Consider the following 25,439-nt stretch of genomic DNA (forward strand, 5'->3'; position numbering starts at 1 on the left):
TGATTTTATTAAGTTAAAATATTTCCCCCAAAAAAACCCAATAAAAACAAGATTAAAAATGAATCAGCAGAATAACTGGAAAAAATTTTATATCCAAGGCTTCTGATAAAGGTCTCATTTCTAAAATAGATAGGGAATTCCCTCAAATTTATAAGAATGCAAGGCATTCCCCAATTACTAAATGGTCAAAAGATATGAAGGACAATTTTCATATGAAGAAATTAAAACCATTTCTAATCATATAAAAATGCTCCAAATCACTATTGATCAGAGAAATCCAAATTAAGACAACTCTGAAGGTACCACTATTCACCTCTAAGATTGGCTAAGATGACAGGAAAAAATAATGATGAATTTTGGCATAGATGTTGGAAAACTGGAATATTAATTTATACATTGTTGTTGGAATGGTGAATTAATCTAACAATTCTGAAGAGTCATATTGAACTGTGCCAAAACTTTTAATCCAGCAGTCTTTCCACTGAGTCTGTATCCCAAAGAGCTCATTAAAAAAAAGGAAAAGGACACATATGTGCCAAAAAAAATGTTTGTGGCAGCCCTTATATAGTGGCAACAAACTGGAAACTTAGTGGATGGCCATGAGTTGGGTAATGGCTGAATAAGTTATGGTGTATGAATGTTATGGAATGTTATTGTTCTATAAGAAATGATCAGCAGGCTGATTTTAGAAAGGCCTAGAGAGTCTTATGTGAACCGATGCTAAGTGAAGTGAGTAGAACCAAAAGAACATTATATACAGCAACAAGATTATGTGATTATCAATTCTGTACACCTTGATTCTTTTCAACAGTGAGGTAATTCAGGCTAGTTCCAATGGATTTGTGATGAAGAAAGCCATCTACATTCAGAGAGGGGGCTGTGGAGAATGAGTATGGATCACATCATACTTTTTTTTTTTTTGCCGTTTTTGTTATTTGCTTGTTTTTTGTTTTATTTCTCATTCTTTTTCCTTTTTGAACTTATTATTCAACATAATTGTGTAAATATGTACAGAAAACTGCACATATTTAACATATATTGGATTACTAGGCATGGGGGAAGGGAGGGAAATATTTGGAATAGAAGGTTTTGCAAGGATCATTGTTGAAAATTATGTATGCTCATATTTTGAAACTAAAAAAAACTAAAAAAAAACATTTTAAGTGTTTTCTGAGTCCATGCTGTTTTATATTCACTTTTATGATAAACAGACTAATGTCAATACCTTAGTTATAGAGGAGTGCAACCTTTATGTCTCAGGCCAACATAAAATGAGAAAAGAGTTATACAATATTCTATTTATTTAGTTATGAACTCTCCATGACCAGTTCCAGAGGGAAGTTGTGTTTAATCTGAATCTATTCTTCTCAGAAATTGCGATGATTACCAGAGTATGTGTCTTAGGCAGGAATACAAACAATATCTGTACTAGTTTTCTTCCTATCCATTAAAATTAAATACCTATTTTTAAAAAGTTAGCTGTTGTTAATTGATCAGATGAAAATGAAGTTTTAGTCACTGGAGAATAACAATAGGGGGAACATCTCAAATGGAGGCTGAATCAAATAAAATAAAAAAGTGATAATTCAAATCCTTGGGGAAATCCTTAGGATGCTGAGGGGGGAGAAATGATATTATCGGATAATGAGGCCCGATCATACTTTTATTACCAGGGAATTCTCAGGCTTACCAAATAATTTACATGTTATTTTCCAGTGCTACATATGTCTTAAGAAAGCCATCATCACTGTGGGTGGCAGGAGAAGGAAAGAAAATACTTCTCTATTCCTTCTTTCATTGTGGAAGTTTCAAAGAAATTATTGGCATAAAGTAAAAACAAAAAAGTGAGCACCTAAATTTCTTTAGTTGATTACTATTACATAGATATTACGAAAAACTTTGATCTACCAACATAAAATGTCACCTCTATGTACAAATAATTAAAACTTTGCAAAGCATACATTGTTGGCATATAATTTTAATTTTTCCAGAGATACAGAAATTTTGTTCACAATAAATATTTTATACATGATTTCACTCACTATTACTGAGATAGAACAGAAAACAAAACAATTGATAACATTGGCCATTAGGGAAAACGAAATAAAGCAATCCTTTCTGTAGAATGTTACCTCATTATTTTTTCCAATATATATTATTTAATGATGCTAATTGTATTGTGGTGGTGAGTTGTATAGATTTATCAGGGGAATAAGATTAAAGAGCTCCCCAAGGACCTCCTCTCTAGGTAGCTCATTAATCATTCCCTAGGCAGCTAATGTTGCAATAGTGTTTCCAATCACAGTCTTGCAAAAATTTAATTGAAAGTTCATAGTAATAAGGAAGTTTCTAGGTTGAACATTCATATGCTTCACAATCTAGTGATACGTTCACTCAGCTTCATGGCAATAATCTTGTGTGTTTTTGAATATTTAAAACCTCAGAAAGCTCAGCAAAAGAATATTGGAAGTAGGAGGAAAATTAAGAGCATAACATCAAAAAAAAAAAAAAAAAAACTAACACTGACAGCATACATATATTATGTCAAGGTAAACTTTTCTTCTGAACTTACCAAACAAACTCCAGAACTAAGATCCATTTCTCTTATGGTTCCATTCAGATCTCAACACAAAGGCCACATCACTTTGCTCTTTGTCAGTTCCATGACAATCTATGATAGAAGTGCCTTTATGTGATGTGATCATGTTCTCACTAAATTCCTCAGTTTTGCTATCATGATTTCCATTCAATTTCCTTGCTATTGTAGTATCAGATTCTGAATAGATAGTAGCTTTAATATAGTGCTTTAAGATTTGTAAAGTCATATATAGTACTTTAATTTAAAGTTTATTATAGCTTTTTATTTACAAGTTATATGCATGGGTAATTTTACATCATTGACAATTGTCAAATCTTTTGTTCCATTTTTTCCCCTCTTTCCCACGACACCCTCCCCAAGATGGCAGGTTGATCAAGAAATGTTAGATATGTTAATGTATAAATTAAATACAATATTGCTATACATGTCTGAACAGTTATTTTGCTGTTCAAAAAGAATCGGCTTTGGAATAGTATGCCTTTAGCCTGTGAAGGAAATCAAAAATGTAGGTGGACAAGGGTAGAGGGATTGGGAATTCTATGTAGTTGTTCATAGTCATCTCCCAGAGTTCTTTCCCTGGGTGTAGCTGTATCAATTCATTACTTCTCTGTTGGAACTGATTTGGTTCATCTCATTAGTGAAGAGGGCCAGGTCCATCAGAATTGATCATCATATACTATTGTTGTTGAAGTGTATGGTCCTGCTCATTACACTCAGCATCAGTTCATGTAAATCTCTCCAGGCCTTTCTGAAATCATCCTGCTGGTAATTTCTTACAAAATAATAATATTCCATAACATTGATATGCCACAATTTATTCAGCTATTTTCCAATTGATGGGGCTGCTACAAATATTCTTGCATATACAGGTCTCTTTCCCTTCTTTAAAATCTCTTTGGGATATAAGCCCAGTAGTAACACTGTTGGATCAAAGGATATGAACGGTTTGATAACTTTTTGAGCATAGTTCCAAATTGCTCTCCAGAATGGCTGGATGTATTCACAATTCCACCAACAATGGAACTGTATCGCTGTTTTCCCATATCCCCTCCAACATTGTGCATTATCTTTCCCTGTCATTCTAGCCAATCTGACAGGTGTGTAGTTGTATTTCAGAGTTGTTTTAATTTGCATTTCCCTGATTAATGATGTCTTGGGGCATCTTTTCATATGGCTAGAAATAGTTTCAATTTCTTCACCTGAGAATTGTCTGTTTATATTCTTTGACCATTTATCAATTGGAGAATGCTTTGATTTATTATAAATCAGAGTCAATTTTCTATATATTTTGGAAATGAGGATTGGCAAGACTTACATGAACTGATGCTAAGTGAAATGAGCAGAACCAAAAGATCATTATATACCTCAACAACAATACTGTATGAGGATGTATTCTGATGAAAGTGGATTTCTTCGACAAAGAGAAGATCTAACTCAGTTTCAATTGATCAATGATGGACAGAAGCAGGTACACCCAAAGAAAGAACACTGGGAAATGAATGTAAACTGCTTGCAATTTTGTTTTTCTTCCTGTATTATTTATACCTTCTGAATCCAATTCTCTCTGTGCAACAGGAGAACTGTTCGGTTCTGCACACATATATTGTATCTAGGATATGCTGTAACCTCTTTAAAATGTATAGGACTACTTGCCATCTGGGGGAAGAGGTGGAGGAGGGGGGGAAAAATCGGAACAGAAGTGAGTGCAAAGGATAATGTTGTAAAAAAATTACCCTGGCATGGGTTCTGCCAATAAAAAGTTATTTTAAAAAAAAAGAGAGAATTGTCTCTTCATATTCATTGACCATTTATCAATTGGAGAATGGCTTGATTTCTTATAAATTAGAGTCAGTTCTCTATACATTTTGAAAATGAGTCCTTTATCAGAACCTTTGACTATAAAAATATTTTCCCCGTTTATTGCTTCCCTTCTAATCTTGTCTGCATTAGTTTTGTTTGTACAAAATCTTTTCAGTTTGATATAATCAAAATTTTCTATTTTGTGATCAGTAAGGAGCTCTAGTTCTTCTTTGGCCATAAATTCCTTCCTCTTCCACAGGTCTGAGAGGTAAACTATGCTGTATTCCTCTAATTTATTTATGATCTCATTCTTTATGCTTAGGTCATGAACCGATTTTGACCTTATCTAGGTGTACGATGTTAAGTGTGGGTCGATGCCTAGTTTCTGCCATACTAGTTTCCAATTTTCCCAGCAATTTTTGTCAAAGAGTAAGTTCTTATCCCAAGCTGGGGTCTTTGGGTTTGTCAAACACTAGGTTGCTATAATTATTGACTGTTTTGTCCATTGAACCTAACCTATTCAACTAATCTATTCCTTATTTTTTTTTCATTAATTCCCTTGAAATTCTTGACCTTTTGTTTTTCCATATGAATTGTGTTGTTATTTTTTCTAGGTCATTAAAATAGTTTTTTAGGAGTCTGATTGGTATAGCACTAAACAAATAGATTAGTTTAGGTAGTATTGTCATCTTTATTATATTTGCTCACTGTATCCAAGAGGATTTAATATTTTTCCAATTGTTTAGATCTGACTTTATTTGTGTGGAAAGTGTTTTGTAGTTTTGCTCATAAAGTTTCTGATTTTCTCTTGGTAGATAGATTCCTAAATATTTTAAACTATCAGTAGTTACTTTTAAATTGAATTTCTCTTTGTATCTCTAATTGTTGGATTTTGTTAGTGATATATAAGAATGCTGATGACTTATGTGGGTTTATTTTGTACCCTGCAACTTTGCTAAAGGTGTGGATTATTTCCTAGTAGCTTTTTAGTAAAATCTCTGGTTCTCTAAGCATGCCATCATATCATCAGCAAAGAGTGATTATTTGGTTTCCTCATTACTACTCTAATTCCTTTAATTTCTTTCTCAACTCTTATTGCCAAAGCTAGCATTTCTAATACAATATTGCATAGTAATGGTGATAGTGGGCAACCTTGTTTCACCCGTGATCTTATTGAATGGTTGCTGTTTGTCCCCATTGCATATGATGCTTACTGATGGTTTTAAATAGATGCTACTGATTATTTTAAGGAAAAGTCCATTTATTCCTATACTCTGAGGTGTTTTTAATAGGAATGGATGTTGGATTTTATCAAATGCTTTTTCTGCATCTATTGAGATGATCCTACAGTTTTTGTTAATTTGGTTATTAATATGGCCAATTATACTGTTAGTTTTCCTAATATTGAACCAGCCCTGCATTCCTGGTATAAATCCTACTTGATCATGTTGTATTATTTCTGTAGTCTTTTTGCTAATATCTTATTTAAGATTTTAGGATTAATATTTATTAGGGAGATTGGTCTGTCATTTTCTTTCTCTGTTTTCAACCTACCTAGTTTAGGTATCATTACCATCTCTGTCTCATAAATGGAATTTGGTAGGACTCCTTCATTCCCTACTTTTTCAAATAGTTTATATAGCATTGGGGCTAATTGTTCTTTAAATGTTTGGTAGAATTCACATATAAATCTATCTGGTCCTAGGGATTTTTTTCTTAGGTAGCTGATTAATAGCTTGTTCTATTCCTTTTTCTGAAATGGGACTATTTAAGCAATTTACTTCCTCCTCTGTTAATCTGGGGAAGCCTATATTTTTGGAGGTAGTTATTCATTTCACTTAGGTTATCAAATTTATTGGCATAAAGTTGGGCAAAGTAATTCATTATTATTTATCTAATTTCCTTTTTATTGGTGGAAAGTTCTCCCTTTTCATTTTTAAGACTACCAATTTGATTTTCCTCTCTCCTTTTTCTAATCAGATTTACCAAAGGTTTATCTATTTTATTGTTTTTTTTCATAAAACCAACTCTTAGTTTTATTTATTAGTTCAATAGTTTTTTTTTACTTCCAGTATTATTAATTTCTCCTTTTAATTTTAGAATTTCAAGTTTAGTATTTGATTGGGGGTTTTTAATTTGGTCTTTTTCTAACTTTTTAAGTTATAAGCCCAATTCATTGATTTTCCCTTTCTCTATTTTATTCAAGTAAGTGTTTAAAAATATAAAATTTCTCCTTATTACTGTTTTGGCTGCATCCCACAAATTTTGGTATGATGTCTCATCATTGTCATTTTCTTGAGTGAAATTATTGATTGTGTCTATAATTTGCTGTTTCACCCAATCATCCTTTAAGATGAGATTATTTAGTTTCCAATTACTTTTGGGTCTATTTACCCTAACTTTTTCTTGAATGTAACTTTTATTACATCATGATCTAAAAAGAAAGCAGTTATTATTTCTGCCTTCCTGCATTTAATTTTGAAGTCTTTATGTCCTAATATATGGTCAATTTTTGTATAGGTTCCATTACTGCTGAGAAGAAAGTATACTCCTTTCTGTCACCATTCAGTTTTCTCCAGAGATCTATCATACCTAATTTTTCTAATCTTCTATTTACCTGTTTAATTTCTTTTTTATTTGTTTTGTGGTTTGATTTATCTAATTCTGAGAGTGCAAGGTTGAGATCTCCCACTATTATAGTTTTGCTGTCTATTTCTTCTTGCAACTTTTTTAACTTCTCCTTTAGGAAGTTAGATGCTATCCCCCTTGGTGCATATATGTTTAGTATTGATATTGCTTCATTGTCTATGCTACTCCTTAGCAAGATATAGTTTCCTTCCTTATCTCTTTCAATTAGATCAATTTTTACTTTTGCTTGATCTGAGATAAGGATGGCTACCCCTGCTTTTTTCACTTCACCTGAAACATAATAGATTCTGCTCCAGCCTTTTACCTTTACTCCGTATGTATCCAGCTGTTTCAAATATGTTTCTTGTAAACAACATATTGTAGGGTTCTGACTTTTGATCCAGTCTGCTGTGTGCTTCTGCTTAATGGGAGAGTTCATCCCATTCACATTTACGGTTAAAATGATTAATTCTGTATTTCCTGCCATCTTATTATCCCCAGATTATACTTTTCTCTTTCTTGTCTCCCCCTAAGCCTCTTTCCCAGCATTAAACTTTTGGGTTCCATTTGTGTCACACTGCTCACCCTCTTTTGGATCCCTCCCTCCCCCTTCTGAATCTGTTCCCCTTTCTTGTACCCTTCCCTTACTACTCTTTCCCTTTTCCCTTTTTCTCTCCCTTTTTTAATGAGGTGAGAGAAAATTCTCTCTAAAACAAATATGTAAATCATTTTCTCTTTGAGTCAACTCTGATGAGAGTAACATTCAAACATTATTCCTTCCCCTATCTAAATTTCCTCAGATATGATATGTTTTCTTTGCCTCTTTGTGGGATGTAGTTTCCCTCTTCTTATCTCCCTTTTTCCCCTTTTTCTGACACTATACCCTTTCCATTTCTACTTCTTTTTTATATTATATCAGTAAAATCAAATTACACACATAGTCTTTATGTATATCCACAACAGAAATACAGTTCTCAAGAGTTCTTTTTACCTTTTTCTGCTTCTCTTGAGTACTGTGGTTAGAGATCAAAATTTTTGCTTAGATCTGGTTTTTTCCTTAGAAATAAATGGATTAACCTGTTTCATTAAATGTCCACCTTCTTCCCTGGATGAAAATGCTCAGCTTGGCTGGGTAGTTTATTCTTGGATGCATTCCAAGTTCTTTTGCCTCAGATTATCTCTCCTAGATCTGTTTTCAGGTCTGTAGTTTTTTCAAAGAGATATTTGGCTTTTTTTCCCTAATTTTTCATTTTTTTGGTTTTCCTTGACTGATTCTTGATGTCTCAATGAATCATTCATTTCTATTTGTTTAGTTCTGATTTTTAATGAGTCATTTTCTTCATTAGCTTTTTTTTTTTTTTTTTTTTTTTTTTTTTTTTTTTTTTTTTTTTTTTTTTTTTTTTTTTTTTTTTTTTTTTTTTTTTTTTTTTTTTTTTTTTTTTTACTTCTTTTGTATATGTCCAATTGAGTTTTTAAATGAGTTGTTTTTCTCTATGGAATTTTTTTCCATTTCACTAATTTTTTTAAGTGAGTTATTTTCTTTTTCCAATTCATAAATCCTATTTTCTTAGGAATTCTTTATCTTTTCCAATTCACAAATCCTTCTTTCCTGGGATTTTTTAACCTTTTACACTTCACAAATTCTTTTCCCCCTGCATTTCCTGGGAATTCTTTGCTTTTTCCAATTCACATTTCAAGAAGTTGTTACTCTCTTGCATAGCTTGTGTTTCCTTTCTCCCTTTTTTCTTCTAACTCGCTTAAAAGATTTTTAATAGTTTCTTCTAAGAGAGAGTTATGTGATGGGGGCCAGATAACATTACTTTTTTGAGTATTGTCTGGAGAGTATTTGCTATTAGTCTCCATGGGGTTGAAAATCTGCTCTCTTTCTGTATAGAAGCAATTGATAATCCTTTTGATTGTTTTACTCATTTTTAAAATCTATTGTGTCTGCTTTCAGGGCAAGGAGGTTACCAGCTTCCTCTGCAAAGCAGGGAAAGGTATAAATGAGCTGCAAAGAGCAGCGAGGTATGGGAGTGCTCTGGGAAAAAGTTCCCCCCATCCCCAAGTGATTCAAACTTGGTTAGCTTTGGCCGAGCTATGAAAGTGCCCAGTGAAGAACCTCCCTATGCAGATTAGGGACTGACATGAGGATAAAGGTCAAAGTCTACTGAGGGGCTGTGGATATTAGCAGCTGACCAATGAATATCAATGCACAGACTGGAAGTGTCTCTGCCCCAGAAAGAGCAGTTGAGCTGTGGAAGTTCTATTACCCCAGGCCCAGGCCACCATTGTGCAGATTAGTGGCTGTCCTGGGCTGCATCCCCCTGCTGTACAGGTTAGTAACTGCCCCAAGAAAATGTCCCATACCGCAGAATGGGGCTGCAGAACTGTGTTATGATCTGCACAGAGTCACTTCCAGTTTTGGGTGGATATAGCCAGATCCTGCTAGTTTCTGGTGTTTTTTAGAGTACTTTCTGTTTTTGGCTTGAATTTTCTGCTGATCTGCTGTTTTGCAACCAAGATAGAGCAATCAGCCTATTCCAGAGTCTCTCTGTAATTTTTCTAGCCACAGAGGCCATTCCCTCCTTCATCAGCTCCCTTTGCTAGTCTCTCCTACTTCCCTGTTTGCACTGGTCTTTTCCCAATCCTCAGGACAAACTTTTTTTGATGAACTTCCAGATTATCTTTGGCTGGTAAGTTGTTGTACTTCTAATCTTCATGGGTTTTACCAGTCAAGTGCTGTTTTTGAAGCTCAATTTAATAATTGGCCTTGAGGGTATGAGAGAGCTTAGGAAGTCACATGTGCCTTCTCCGCCATCTTGGCTCCCATCATATATAGTCTTAATAGGTTCTTTTAACAAACCTTTAAAGTAATTTCTATTTTAAACCTATTTTACAAATAAGGAAATGTAAGCTGAGATATTCACCTACTTCTACTATAATAGTTTGTTATTGTCCATATCTGTGGTCTTATTTATTTGGGAAGGGTCTTCATGTAAACATGTTATCTGTTGTTAATGGATAATATCTTGTCTATTATTTAAAATCTTTAAGAGTTTCCAAGGGTAATAAATGGTTAACTTATTTGCCTATAGTCACACCTTAAAGTCAGTATTTGATAGATGAAGAATTTGTCTCAAAGAACATCATGCTTTACTATTTTATATTTTATTATCATCATTGTAGGCTTGGAAACTTTTTAACTGATGAAATGTGTTAATGCTCAAGAGAATTTCCTTTGCAAAGTAGTCAGGAATAAATTGTCTTCTTTTTCATTTCCCTATGTGAATTTTATTATTATTATTATTATTATTAGATAAAGTGCTATTAGTAATTCAGAAGGAATATGGCACAATATTTCTTACATTTATTTTCATCTCAACTTTTCATTCATCAATCATATAAGAGTAAGTAAAAACATATAAAATGGATAAGGGGTGGAAACTTTTATTCTTTAATGACTTTAAAATATAATATTCTAATTTTTGTGCTATTAATATGATGATTATAGTTTTTTTCTAAAATCTCATACCATGAATTATGTTTTGATATGCCAATGGTACTGTGATCTTTTTAATTTGGATGCTCCTTCCAATACTACATAATGTTATCTATCTTTGTCATCACAGAGTAATTCTTCACTTGTTCCAGTACATGACCTACATAGAGTGTTCCCAAAATGTTGGAGGGCTTTCTTTAGGTCTTCTGAGAACACACAATACACACTGGGAAACATTGGTTACCCTTGTTTATAAACAATAATTATCACTAGGCATAATTGATGTAATTGATGTTCTTTAATTTTAATTTAAAATTCTTGAAGTTGTTTTCAGCCAGTTTAGTTGTATCTGACTGTTTGAGATTCAATTTGGTGTTTTCTTACAAAGATACTGGGTTTTCAGATTACTTTGCCAGCTCATTTTACAGATGAGGAAGCTGAAACAAATAGTGACTTTCTCAAGGTGAGATCTTGTGAGTATCTAACACCATATTTGAACTCATAAAGATGAGTCTTCCTGACTCCAGGCCAGGTACAGGTAACCCCTATCCCATATAGCTGCTTCTTCTATCACTCACTTTAGCTCCCTGTTACAAAACCTTTGGTTTATTCTCCAACAATGTTCAATGTCTTTTTGTCCCTTGTTATTTCAATCTGGCATATCTTCTTGGGCTTTCCTTTCCTTTCTTTATGGTTATTATGCTTATGATAATTTCTCTATTTAAAGGGGTTTTCCCTCCTTCATATAAACCTATAGATAGTTTTTTCCTCTCCTAAAAGCCAAAGAAACTGCCCCAAAGACTTTTTTGACCCGTGGGGTTTAGGTCCAAAATGAATCTACAGCAATAGAGCTTCTTGATACCATCTGAAGATCAACTAACAAATAGAGTTGCCTGTTGAGGATAGATTTAGGATGTTCTACGGCTGCAGGAATAATCACTTTTTTTCTCTGCTGACAAGATACATACTGAGGTGATATTAGACATAACGATGAAGGTGTGTATATAAAACATGTCTGCTAAATGATACTGTGTTCTTATTCAATAACTTTTTTGTTGTATCTATGTAAGTGTCCTTTAATTAGCTATTAAATAACATAGGAATATCTCATGTGATTGTTGTACTAAATTAAAATGGATAGGAAACTTGCCTCAATCAGACATTTCAACCTATAGTTTATTATTTCAACTACTTACCTTGTTTTACTATTATATGTCTTACCCCCTTGTCCTTCCTCTATGTACACTCTTATCAGTTCACAACACTTAATCATTTCTATCATCTGAAATGTCCTTTCCTTCTTTCATACAGCCCACTGTTGCTAGAAAAAGTCAAAGAACCATTCTAATTTATTCTATTTTAAGTTTATGTTCCCAAATATCTATTGAACTCTTATTGCCTCTACTTTCTTATGATATATTATCATAATCTTTATAATAAGAGTTTCAAACCTTCGCTGCCCACTTCCAGCCTTCATTGCCCCTCTAATATCATAAATCAGGACATAAAGTCAGAGGATGATTTTGCCTTTGACTTTGGGGTAATTCATGTGGAGCTGTCTTACCTACCCTAAATCCTCTTTATGAATTTCCTCTTCTCTCCTCTTGTTTTTCTTCTTGCTAAGAAAGAGAATTTATCTTTTGGAATTATATCTCTTATTCTCCTTTCTCTTGCAGAAGTTTATTGCTGGAACAGATCAATTATTTCCTTCTCCTCTCTCTCTTTCTCTCTCTCTCTCTCTCTCTCTCTCTCTCCCTCTCTCTCTCTCCCTTTCTCTCTCTCTCTCTCTTTCTCTCTCTCTCTCTCTCTCTCTCTCTCTCTCTCTCTGTGTGTGTGTGTTCCTCCAGTTTCTCTAATTAGTACCCCTTTTTTGTTGAAATATTGATAAGCTCAGGCATTCTATATCCTTAAGATAAACAGAAATTTTCTTTTGATCCTTTCATATACTAAGGACTTTGTGTTAGATTTCTTCTGCCAGATTTCTCAGTTTCCCTTTCCTTACCATTCACTCACTTCACTGATTTGATGACCCTTTCTCTATCTTTAAATTTTTGACTTTTGTAGTCTATAAAATTCTCAATTTCTCCCTGTACTTCATTACTCTTTCCTCCCTTAACTACCATGGAACTATTTTTAACATTGTTTCTCCTATTGCTTATATATTTCCCTTTTCTCAGACATAGGATCAGATAATTAGATCAATGATCAAACTTAGATATTATAAGTACAAACCATTCACTTTAGATATAAAGAACTTGAATCACAGAGTGGTTAAACTCAGTGTCACCTAGCTAATATGTTTCTGAGGCTTAATTTGAACTCAGATTTTCTTGATTTCAAGTCTATGCATCATTCAGTACGGTACTTGCGTTTTTTTCCTTTGCTGAGTATCATGTTGTATCAAAATTAATGCCTACAAAAAAGATAGCATTATCTTATGCCCTTAAATCTGTCTTTCCACCAATCTTCACTATTTCTTTTAAGTATTTTCTCATTCTCTAAGTTATCCCCTTTCCTAGAATTAAAGTCATCTCAATCTCTTTCTTCACCTTCATTTTCTATTAATTGCCAAGTCTTTCTGATTCTACCTCAATAGCATCTCAAATTCTTGTCACTAATGTCTGTCCTCAAATTAAACTAATCCATTGTCTCCTGCCAGGAATAATTCAAAAATATCTTAAATGGCTTTTAACTTTCTATTCCACAGAGATTCCAAAATAGCATTCCTTAGGCAAGTCTGACCATGTTTCCTACTTTATAAGCACAGACACACAAATAGACACACAATCTTTAATAAGCCCCTCTTGCTAAATGGAAAAAATGTTTTAATCTGCTCTCAATGGTCTCTTTCCATTCAATCCATTCCAATCAAACTCTCACCTTATTTCTATTACTTTTAGTCCCTCTTTTGAAATTAACATAGCTATTCCGTCAATCTTCCATTTCCTGACTTCATGTTGTTTCATGTTTCAATATTACTTCTCCATTGCTTTAAGAACTTCTTATGCTTCAAAATTAAATCTAACTACCAATGAAAGTGACAGGTAGAAGAGCAAAGCCTGAAAGGAATAAGACACTTTTCTGAATAAATATTGTATCAATTCAGAAATATTACATTCTTTAAGGTAAAAAAAACATTGGGGGACCAAGATGGGGAGAAAGGCACCTCACTTTCTAGCTCTTCTCTTACCCTCTCTTAATTTATATCGACCTCAAAAAATTTGACTCCCAAATTTTAAAAGATAAAGTAGAACAACTCCCGCCAAGAAAATCTGCAGTCTCTAAAAAAGTTGGTTCTGGGCCAGGGGAATCAGCCAGAATGGGAGAAATTCGGTTCAGGAAGGTCTCAAAACCAAAGTGGCACAGATCCAACACAAGTGCCACCCCCCCCGAATACGGGCTTTTCCTAGGGGTAGTTGTGATCCTGCCAAGGAGGACACAGCCGGGGTTGGCCTCCAATCCGCATGGGAGCTCGGTTTGGGGCCCTAGGCTTTCCAGGGGCCCCATTGCATCAGGCAGAGATGCTGGGGCAGGTTCGGTAGAATCACGGTTGCGGTCAGCGCTTACTCACAGTCCCGGGCCCGGCCTGGGGCGTGACCTTTCCTTTAGTCTCTGCCTGGGGCTCGGTCCTACACAGCCCCTACTGGGCACTTAATGCTCGGCCAATGCTGAATCCACTTCCTGTTGGGGAAAACTCTCCCCAGGGCTCCCAACCTCTGGGCCAGGAAATGTTTAATCTCTCCCTTTCTGCAAGGAAGCTGTAACCCTTCCCGGAGACATACCCTAAAGGCAAAAACTGAATAAAAGATGAAAAGAATGATCAAGATCGACAGCTTGCAGAAAAAAGAGCAGGTCAGCAAACCTGAAGAGACTTCAAACAACAAAAAATGCCAGACTGCCTCCTTTGATCTCTCATAGAAGAGAATTAAAAGTCTCAAAAGAGGTTGAAGATAAATGGGGAAAGGAAGAAAGGGCCTTACAAAAGGAACCTTTAAATAGGAATTGGAAAAATAAAAATTCCCAGGAAGTGCGGAAACAAAATTTTTGGAACTGGAAAAATAAAAAAAATCTCCAGGAAAGTAAGAATTGGTTGGAAAAAAAAATTTCCTAAATGGGTTGTGAAGTGGAAAAACAAAGAACTCCAAGAAAGTAGGATCTTGAATTGGAAAAAGAAAATAATTACTAAAAAAATTGGGAAATGGAAAAAAAAAATTCAACAACCAAAACAATGCATTTAAAAACTCAATTGGACATAACAAAAAAAAAAAAATCAATGAAGAATAATTCTTTAAAAATTAGAACTGAATAAATAAAAACTAAAATTCATTGAGACCAAATCAGTCAACAAAAAACAAAAAAATGACAAACTGGAAAAAAACCATAATTATCTACTTGCAAAAAAAGCAGACTTGGAAAATAGATCTAGGAGAGATAATCGGGGTTATTGGACTTTCGAAAACTATGATGAAAAAAAGCCTGATCTATTTTACAAGAAATCATCAAAGAAACTCCCAATTAATAGAATCAAAGGTAAAAATGGCTTGAAAGAATTCATCAACACCTTCGAAAAACCTAAAATAAAAACCCCAAAGAATTTGTGGCCAAATTTCAGAACTATCAGATTAAGGAAAAATTTTACAAGCAGCCAAAAAAACAATTTAAATACTGAGGGACAATAAGGGATCCCCCAGATCTGGCTGCCTCCAATTAAAGGAACGAAGGGGCTGGTATTGTATTCCCAAAGGCACAAAGAACTTGGGATGCAGCCAAGAATAAACTCCCAGCTAAGCTGAGCATTTTCTTCAGGAAGAATGGACATTTAATGAAACAAATGAATTCCTTTGTTTCTGAAGAAAAAAACCAGAACTAAACAAAAAATTTGATCTCCAACCATAGAACTCAAGAGATGCAGAAAAGGTAAAAATAACTCTTAAAAGAATTATATTTCTTTGTGGATAAAAAAGAATAATTATAATTTTATTGTATGATAAAAAAAAATAGATATGGAAAAGGGATGATGGCAAATAAGGTGGGAAGGAGGGATAAAGAAACCACATCCCACAAAGGGCAAAAAACTTATCAGATCTGAGGGGAATTTAAGAGGGGAGAACATTGTGTGAATCTTACTCTCAAGTTGCTCAAAGAAAAAAATAATTGACATTTGTTTTAGAAAATTTCTCTCGCCTCATTAAAAATGGGGGAGAGGAAAAGGAAAAAAAAAGAATAAAAGGAAGGAAGGGAAAAGATTCAAAGGCAGGGAGGAGGGTAAAAGGGGTCTCGTGTACAAGTGGGGTACATAAGTTAAAAAGGGAAAAGGGTTGGGGGGCAAGGAAAATAAAAACATAATCTCGGTTATTAGGGTGGGGAATAAGTTTATAATCCTAACCGTTATGTATGGGATGAACTCCCCATAAAGGAGTCAGATAGTACACTGGATCAAAGTCAGAACCCACAATATATTTTTTACGGAAACACATTTAAAGCGGAGATACATATGATAAAGGTAAAGGCTGGAGCAAAATCAATATCTTCAGGTGAAGTCAAAAAAGGGTGCCATCCTTATCTAACATCAAGCAAAAGCAAAAATTGATCTAATTAAAAGAGATAAGGAAGGTAACACATCCTGCTAAAGGCACAAACAACAAATATCAATATTAAACATATATGCCCAAGTGGTTGGCATCCAACTTCGGGGAAGTTAAAGAGGTTGCAGAAAAATAACAACAAAACTTAATATGGGGAGATCAACCTTTTCCCTAGAATTAACAAATCAAACCAGAAAACAAAAAGAAAAGAAATTAAAAAGTAAATAGAATATTAAAAAATTAGGTATTTGATCTTTGGAGAAAATTGAATGGAGAAAGGTGGACTTTCTTCTCACGTTCTGGAACCTATTAAAAAATTGACCATATATTAGGACATAAAAGCCTCAAAATTAAAAAGAAACAAAAATATTAAATGTTTTCTTTTTAATCTGATGCAATAAAATATATTCAACAAAAGTTAGGGGGAAATAGACCAAAAAGTAATTGGAACAATCTCATCTTAAAGAATGATTGGGTGAAGCAGCAAATTATAGACACAATTAATAATTTCACCCAACATAATGACAATGAGGAGACGTCATACCAAAATTTATGGGATGCAGCCAAAGCGGTAACAAGAGGGAATTTTATATTCCTAAAGGCTTACTTAAATAAAACAGAGAAAGAAAAGATTAATAATTGGGCTTGCAACTAAAAACTAAAAAAGACCAAATTAAAACCCCAATCAAATACTAAATTTGAAATTTAAAAATAAAGGAGAATTAAAATATTGAAAGTAAAAAACTATTGAACTAATTAATAAAACTAAGAGTTGGTTCTATGAAAAAGCAATAAAATAGATAAGCCTTTGGTAAATCTGATTAGAAAAGGAGGGAGGAAAATGAAAATTAGTAGTCTTAAAATGAAAAGGAGAACTTTCCACCAATGAAGGGAAATTAGAGAAATAATAAGAGTTATTTTGTTAACTTATGCCAAGAAATTTGATAACCTAGTGAAATGGATGACACCTCCAAAAATATAGGCTTCCAAACTAACAGAGGAGAAGTAAATTGCTTGAATAGTCCCATTTCAGAAAAAGAAATAGAACAGGCAATTAAACAACTCCCTAAGAAAATCCCCAGGACCAGATGGTTTAATTAATTTTACCAAACATTTAAAGAACAATCCCAATGCTATATAAATTATTTGATAAATAGGAAGAGAGTCCTACCAAATTCCTTCTATGACAAAGACATGGTACTGATACCTAAACCAGGTGGTTGAAAACAGAGAAAGAAAATTATAGACCAATCTCCCTAATGAATATTGATGCTAAAATCTTAAATAAGATATTATCAAAAAGACTGCAGAAAATCATCTCCAGGATAATACACTATGATCAATTAGTATTTATACCAGGAATGCAGGGCTGGTTCAATATTAGGAAAACTATCAATATAATTGGCCATATTAACAACCAAATTAACAAAAACCATATGATCATCTCAATAGATGCAGAAAAGATGACAAAATCCAACATCCATTCCTATTAAAAACACTTGAGAGTATAGGAATAAATGGACTTTTCCTTAAAATAATCAGCAGCATCTATTTAAAACCATCAGTAAGCATCATATGTAATGGAGATAAACTGCAACCATTCCCAATAAGATGTGAGGAAACAAGGTTGCCACTATCACCGTTATTATTTAATATTGTATTAGAAACACTAGCTTTGGCTAAGAGCTGAGAAAGAGATTAAAGGAATAAGAATAGGCAATGAGGAAACCAAATTATCACTCTTTGCCGAAGACATGATGGTATATTTAGAGAACCCCTGAGATTCTACTAAAAAGTTATTAGAAATAATCCACAACTTTAGCAAAGTTGCTGGTTATAAAATAAACCCACATAAGTCATCAACATTCTTATATATCACTAACAAAATCTCACAGTCAGAGTTACAAAGAGAAATTCCATTTAAAGTAACTACTGATAATATAAAATATTTAGGAATCTATCTGCTAAGGGAAAATCAGAAACTTTATGAGCAAAATTACAGACCACTTTTCACACAAATTAATTCTGATGTAACCAATTGGAAAAATAGTAAATGCTCTTGGATAGGGCGAACAAATATAATAAAGATGATAATATTACCTAAACTAATCTATTCCTTTAGCGCTATACCAATCAGACTCCCAAAAAACTATTTTAATGACCTAGAAAAAACAACAACAAAATTCATATGGAGGGGCAAAAGGTCAAGAATTTCAAGGGAATTAATGAAAAGAAAATGAAATGAAGGTGGCTTAGCTGTACCAGATCAAAAATTATATTATAGAGCAGCAGTTACCAAAACCATTTGGTATTGGCTAAGGAATAGATTACTTGATCAGTGGAATAGGTTAAGTTCAAGGGATAAAATAGTCAACAAATATAGCAACCTAGTTTTTGAAAAACCCAAAGACCCCAGCTTTTGGGATAAGAACTTAATATTTGATAAAATTGCTGGGAAAATTGGAAACTAATATGACAGAAACTAGGCATTGATCCACACTTAACACTGTACACCAAGATAAGGTCAAAATGGGTTCATGACCTAGGCATAAAGAATGAAATTATTAATAAATTAGAGGAACAGGATAGTTTACCTCAGACCTGTGGAAAGGAAGGACTTTATGACCAAAGCAAACTAGAGATCATTACTGATCACAAAATAGAAAAATTTCGATTATACAAACTGAAAAGTTTTGTACAAACAAAACTAATGCAGACAAGATTAGAAGGAAGCAATAAACTGGGAAAATATTTTTACAGTCACAGGTTCTGATAAAGGCCTCATTTCCAAAATATAGAGAATTAACTCTAATTTATAAAAAATCGCCATTCTCCAATTGAAAAATGGTCAAGGATATGAACAGACAATTCTCAGATGAAGAAATTGAAACTATTTCTAGTCATATGAAAAGATGCTCCAAGTCATTATTAGTCAGAGAAATGCAAATTAAACGACTCTAAGATAACTACACACCCTGTCAGATTGGCTAAGATGACAGAAAAATAATGATGATTGTTGGAGGATGTAGGAAACTGGGACATTGATGCATTGTTGGTGGAATGGTGAATGAATCCAACCATTTGGAGAAGTAGTTTGGAATTATGCTCAAAAAGTTATCAAACTGTGCATACCCTTTGATCCAGCAGTGCTACTACTGGGCTTATATCCCAAAGAGATTATAAAGAATGGAAAGGGACCTATATGTTCACGCATGTTTGTGACAGCCCTTTTTGTAGTGGCTAGAAACTGGAAACTGAATGGGTGTCCATCAGTTGGAGAATGGCTGAATAAATTGTGGTATATGAATATTATGGAATATTACTGTTCTTGAAATGACCAACAGGATGATTTAAGAAAGGCCTGGAGAGACACACGAACTGATGCTGGAGTGAAATGAGTAGGACCAGGAGATCATTATATTTCAACAACAATACTATATGATGACCAGTTCTGATGGACTGGCCATCCCTCAGCAACGAGATCAACCAAATCATTTCCAATGGAGCAGTAATGAACTGAACCAGCCATGCCAAGAAAGAACTCTGGGAGATGAATAAAAACCATTACATTGAATTCCCAATCCCTATATTTATGCCCACCTGCATTTTTGATTTCCTTCACAAGCTAATTGTATTATATTTCATAGTCTGATTCTTTTTATACAGCAAAATAATGTTTTGGTCATGTATACTTATTGTGTATCTAATTTATATTTTAATGTATTTAACAGCTACTGGTCATTCTGCTATCTAGGGGAGGGGGTGGGGGGTAAGAGGTGAAAAATTGGAACAAGAGGTTTGGCAATTTTTAACGCTGTAAAGTTACCCATGCATATAACCTGTAAATAAAAGGCTATTATATAAAATAAATAAATAAATAAAAACTTATTCTGAGAAATGCAACTCTACGGAACTTTCATTTCCTGCCATCCACCCTCTTTCTGTTTAAAATGCATTGTATTTGTATGGCCAAATGGTAGGCAGGGCATCCGGAATCATCAGTTGGCTCCTCTTCATTATCAAAGATGAGGAAAATGAGACCAAGGGAAGTCAAATGATGTGTTAAAGGAAATATTTCAATTCAGGTACTCCTTTAATGTTGAGCACTTTTATATTTGTTTAATGGAATTTAAGATCTCTGAAGGCATGTACTCATTTCTTTTTCTTTCTTTTTTTGTGTATTCTCAAAACACAAGACAATGCCTACATATGCCAGGCAATTAATAAATATTTGTTGAGGTGAGGATGCTTTTGTGACATACAAACCTAATTCTAAACATCTTTTACATTATTACATTATAACTAGGAGAAAATGAAACACCAGAAATTATTTATTTCTTTTTCAAAGAAGGATACTTACATGTGTTCATTGCTGCATCAACTATATGACCCAGAGGGAAGACTGGAGGAAATCACAATGCATTCCTGTCTCTTTGAGGAAAGGGAAACATGAAAAACTCACTTAGATGAGTGATGTCAACCCTGAATGAAGAGCACATGCCAGTAACAATTCAGACTTTATTGTTTTCCTAATTGTTTTTTTTTTTTTAAGATTGGTTAATTTAGTTGATTCATTTTAGGGCATGAAATGAGACATACGTAAATACACCTAATTTAACAATTTTTCAAATAATTTTTTTAAAATAATCCATGATTCTGGATCAAATAGAAGATTTTACTGTTAATAGTATTCCACACTTTGTCTTTTTTATTCATCTTACGTTCACTATGTTCACATCTATATTGCAGATCAATATTTTCTTAATGCCATTAAAAAAAACCCTAAAGCACAACAAAGTATGTGGATTAGCTAAGATCAAGCAGTCACAGTTAAACTTTATGAATTCCTGACTCTTGGCTCCGCATCATAGATTCTGAATACTTTGAAGTAATTATTTTTCTTATCCTGGAGGTTGTTTTATGAAGTAATAAACTTTTGAGTATGGGACTTTGGGGAGTAACTTGATAAAAATTGTGCTGTCCTCAAGTTCATAAACAAAGACTCCAGTCCTAATTTATATTTTAGATCTCTGACCTGGCAATACCTCCTATTGGTGCAGCTATCTTTAGTTTTTTGACTATGTCTGTCACCTGCTATGGTTCTATCTTGCCAAGAAGGAGAGGTTGCCTTGTAAAGCAATATCTGCCTTAGGTACTGGCAAGCAAAGCAGGGAGAAGGAAAATGAGAAACAGAACCTGCTGTCACATTTATGTGACCCCAAGGTGGGAAAAGCTTTGGAAGCAAAATTGAATTTGATTGAACAGAAGATAATAAAATCTGTGAATTTCTCGTTGAGAAAACATTTGATCTGCCATTTTCTTTATCATTGTAATTATGAAGGCATTATTACAAACAAAAAGAAATTCTCATCAGGAGGCAGAGAACCCTTCTGGAGCAAGTGTCAGGCCGGCTGACTCAAACTCAGAAAGGACAGATGCTGTTGTATCAAAGAACAACAACAAAAAAACCCAAGAAATGGTTATTATATGTCTGCTGTCTGTCTGTCTGTCTCTCTTTATCTCTATCTATCTATCATTGCTTAGTTTGGTTATGAGCAAAGCAGAATTAAAATAGGTCAAAAAATGAAAGATTCACAGTTAGAAAACCCACTCCAAATATTCATGTGGACTATTTGTCTTTAACTTGTGATGGTAGAACATTCTGAGCTTATGTTGATCTCATCAGCCTCAGTGGGACACACAGTAACTGAATAATATAATAATGTCAATTTGGTTCCTTTCTAGAACAAAACACGAAGAATAAAACCAACCAGCCAAATCAATACCCCCCCCACATGCATGCATACATATCTATATACCCATCTCTATGCGTACATTTCTCTCTCTACCTATTATCTATTTATTTATCTATATATTTATGTATATATATATATATATGAGTATACATATATATAGTCTATATAGTCATATATATACATATACATATATATATATAGTATATATATATATAGCATATATATAGTCTTCATGTAACTACATACATATATATGTGTATTTATATATATATATATATATATATATATATATATATATATTTCCATAAATATGCTTTGGAAGTCATTCTGTAGGGCTAAATTTTTAAGTTAGAAAAGGATAAAGTTCTATGTACACAAATACACACACACACACACACACACACACACACATACACACAGAAGGTAAACAATGAATCCCCCAAGCTATTTCTGGTTAGATAAGCTCCTAAAATAATTTTGAAAATGGTTTTGTGTAAATAGCATAACATGCTGTTGTATCAAAGAATATTAAAAAATAAGAAAACAAGAAATGGTTAGTATATGTCTGTCTGTCTCTCTATCTGTTCTCTCTCTCTCTCTCTCTCTCTCTCTCTCTCTTTCTCTCTCTCTCTCTCTCTGTATCTCTATCTATATCATGAGTTGATTTGGTTATGAGCAAAGCTGAATTGAAGTAGGTCAAGAAATGTAAGATGCACAGTTAGAAAACCCACTCCAAATGTTCAGGTGGACTATTTGTGCTCGACTTGTGGTAGAGCATTCTGAGCTTATGTTGGTCTCATCATCCTCAGTGGGGCACACTGTAACTTCACTAACATAATGATGTCAATTTGATTCTTTTCTAGAACAAAGCACAAAGAACAAAATCAACTAGCCAAATCAACTCTCTCACACACACACATATGCATATTGTATATACCCATCTCTATGTGTATATTTCTCTCTCTCTTTACCTATTATCTATTTATCTATCTATCTATATATGAGTATACATATATGTGTATATGCATATATATAGAGATATGTCTTCATGTACCTACATACATATATATGTGTATTTATATATATTTATTAGCATAAATATGCTTTGGAATTCATTCTGTAGGGCTAAATTTTTAAGTTAAAAAAGATAAAGTCCTATGTATATACACACATATACACACACATACACACATACACACACATACACATACACACACATAAGACACATATACACAGAAGGGAAACAATGAATCTCCCAAGCTATTTCTGATTAGATGAGGTCCTAAAATCATTTTGGAAATGTTTATATATAAATAATATAACATCTCTTGCTCTGCATGGGGTAAATGTTGTTGCCAAATCTTGAGAATATATATATATATATGATAGAAAACCTCTCAAATTAAGTAATGAGACTAGACATCTGCTATTGTGAGATAAACTGTACCTTTGGGGTAGTGTGAGTTACAAGGTGCCAAACACTTTCATTGACCTGGACTTCTCACTATCTGAGAGGAACATATGTTAAATAACTCCCTATTGTGATTACTAAAAATATAAGTTAATTTAGGATGAAATCTATTATAATCTCATGCATGATGCCAGAGGCTGCCTTGAACTTGCCTTGTTTCACAAAAGGGACCCTAAAAACTGAATTTAAAAATAACAAATTTATATTACTTCAGTCAAACAATAGATTTAGGATATCAGATCTTTTCAGTACTTCTAACAGTACTGATTTCAGCCTATGCAGGCCTTCCTATCAAGTGTGATTTTTGTCTAGTTCCACCTACAAATTTGCTAATAAAAGTCCACTCAATAAGCTTTAGACCTTTCTGGCATTCTCTTGAAATTGTGGGATATCAGTCAGGGACAGTGAGTTATCACTCATTGTGCCATCCTCTTTCTATTATTTTCTCAATCAGCTATTTCTTTGATCATTTTTGTTATACATATTCTTCTGCTCAAATTCTCCTTTTTTTGAGTTATATAGTCTATTCATGCCTAGAATATGCATCTCTAACAAAACTCCAGTAAATCTTAATTGAGAGACAATAAAATCTGCAGAAACGTTATTTCAGGAGGGAAACTACAATATATATATATATATATATATATATATATATATATATATATATACATACATTTGCCAGACATATTCATGGGTAATTTTTCAGCACTGATCCTTGCAAAATCTTCTGTTCCACTTTTCTCCTACTTCCCCACCCCCTCCCCTAGATAACACTAAACCAATACATGTTAAATATGTAAAAGTTTATGTTAAATACAATATATGCATACATATTTATATAGTTATCTTGCAGCAGAAGAAAAATCAGATTTGGAAATAAGGGGAAAATAACCTGAGAAGGAAACAAAAATGTAAGCAGACAATAACGGAAGGAGTAGAAATGCTATGTTGTGGTCCACACTCATTTCCCATAGTTCTTTCACTGGGTGTAGCTGGTTCTCTTAATTACTGAACAATTGGAACTGATTTGGTTCATCTCATTGTTGAAGGGAACCATGTCCATCAGAACTGATCATCATATAGTATTGTTGTTGAAGTGTACAATGACCTCGTGGTTCTGCTCATCTCACTCAGCATCAGTTTATATAAGTCTCTCCAGGCCTTTCTGAAATCATCCTGCTGGTCATTTCTTCTTTTTTTTTTTAATTATAACTTTTTATTGATAGAACCCATGCCTGGGTAATTTTTTAACAACATTATCCCTTGCACTCACTTCTGTTCCAACTTTTTCCCTCCCTCCCTTCACCCCCTCCCCCAGATGGCAAGCAGTCCTATACATGTTGAATATGTCACCATAGCCTAGATACAATATATGTGTGCAGAACTGAACAGTTCTCTTGTTGTACAGGAAGAATTGGATTCAGAAGGTATAAAACAACCTAGGAAGAAAAACAAAAATGCAAACAGTTTACATTCATTTCCCAGTGTTCTTTCTTTGGATGTAGCTGCTTTTGTCCATCCTTGATCAACTGAAACTGAGTTAGATCTCTTTGTCGAAGAAATCCACTTCTGTCAGAATACATTGTCATACAGTATCGTTGTTGAGGTATATAATGATGTCCTGGTTCTGCTCATTTCACTTAGCATTAGTTCATGTAAGTCTCTCAAATCCTCTATGTATTCATCCTGCTGGTCATTTCTTACAGAACAATAATATTCCATAACATTCATATACCACAGTTTACCCAACCATTCTCCACTTGATGGGCATCCATTCATTTTGCTGGTCGTTTCTTACAGAACAACATATTCCATTACATTCATATGCCACAACTTATTCAGACATTCTCCAGTTGAAGGGCATCCATTCAATTTCCAGTTTCTAGCCACTACAAAAAGTGCTGCCACAAACATTTTTGCACATACAGTCCCTTTCCCTTCTTTAACATCTCTTTGGGATATAAGCCCAGTAGTAACACTGCTGGATCAAAGGGTATGCACAGTTTGATGACTTTTTGAACATAGTTCCAAATTGCTCTCTATAATGGTTAGATAAATTCACAATTATACCAACAATGTATCAGTGTCCCAGTTTTCCCAC

Source organism: Sarcophilus harrisii, chromosome 4 (genome assembly GCF_902635505.1).
Source record: "Sarcophilus harrisii chromosome 4, mSarHar1.11, whole genome shotgun sequence".
In the NCBI taxonomy this organism is placed as follows: Eukaryota; Metazoa; Chordata; class Mammalia; order Dasyuromorphia; family Dasyuridae; genus Sarcophilus; species Sarcophilus harrisii.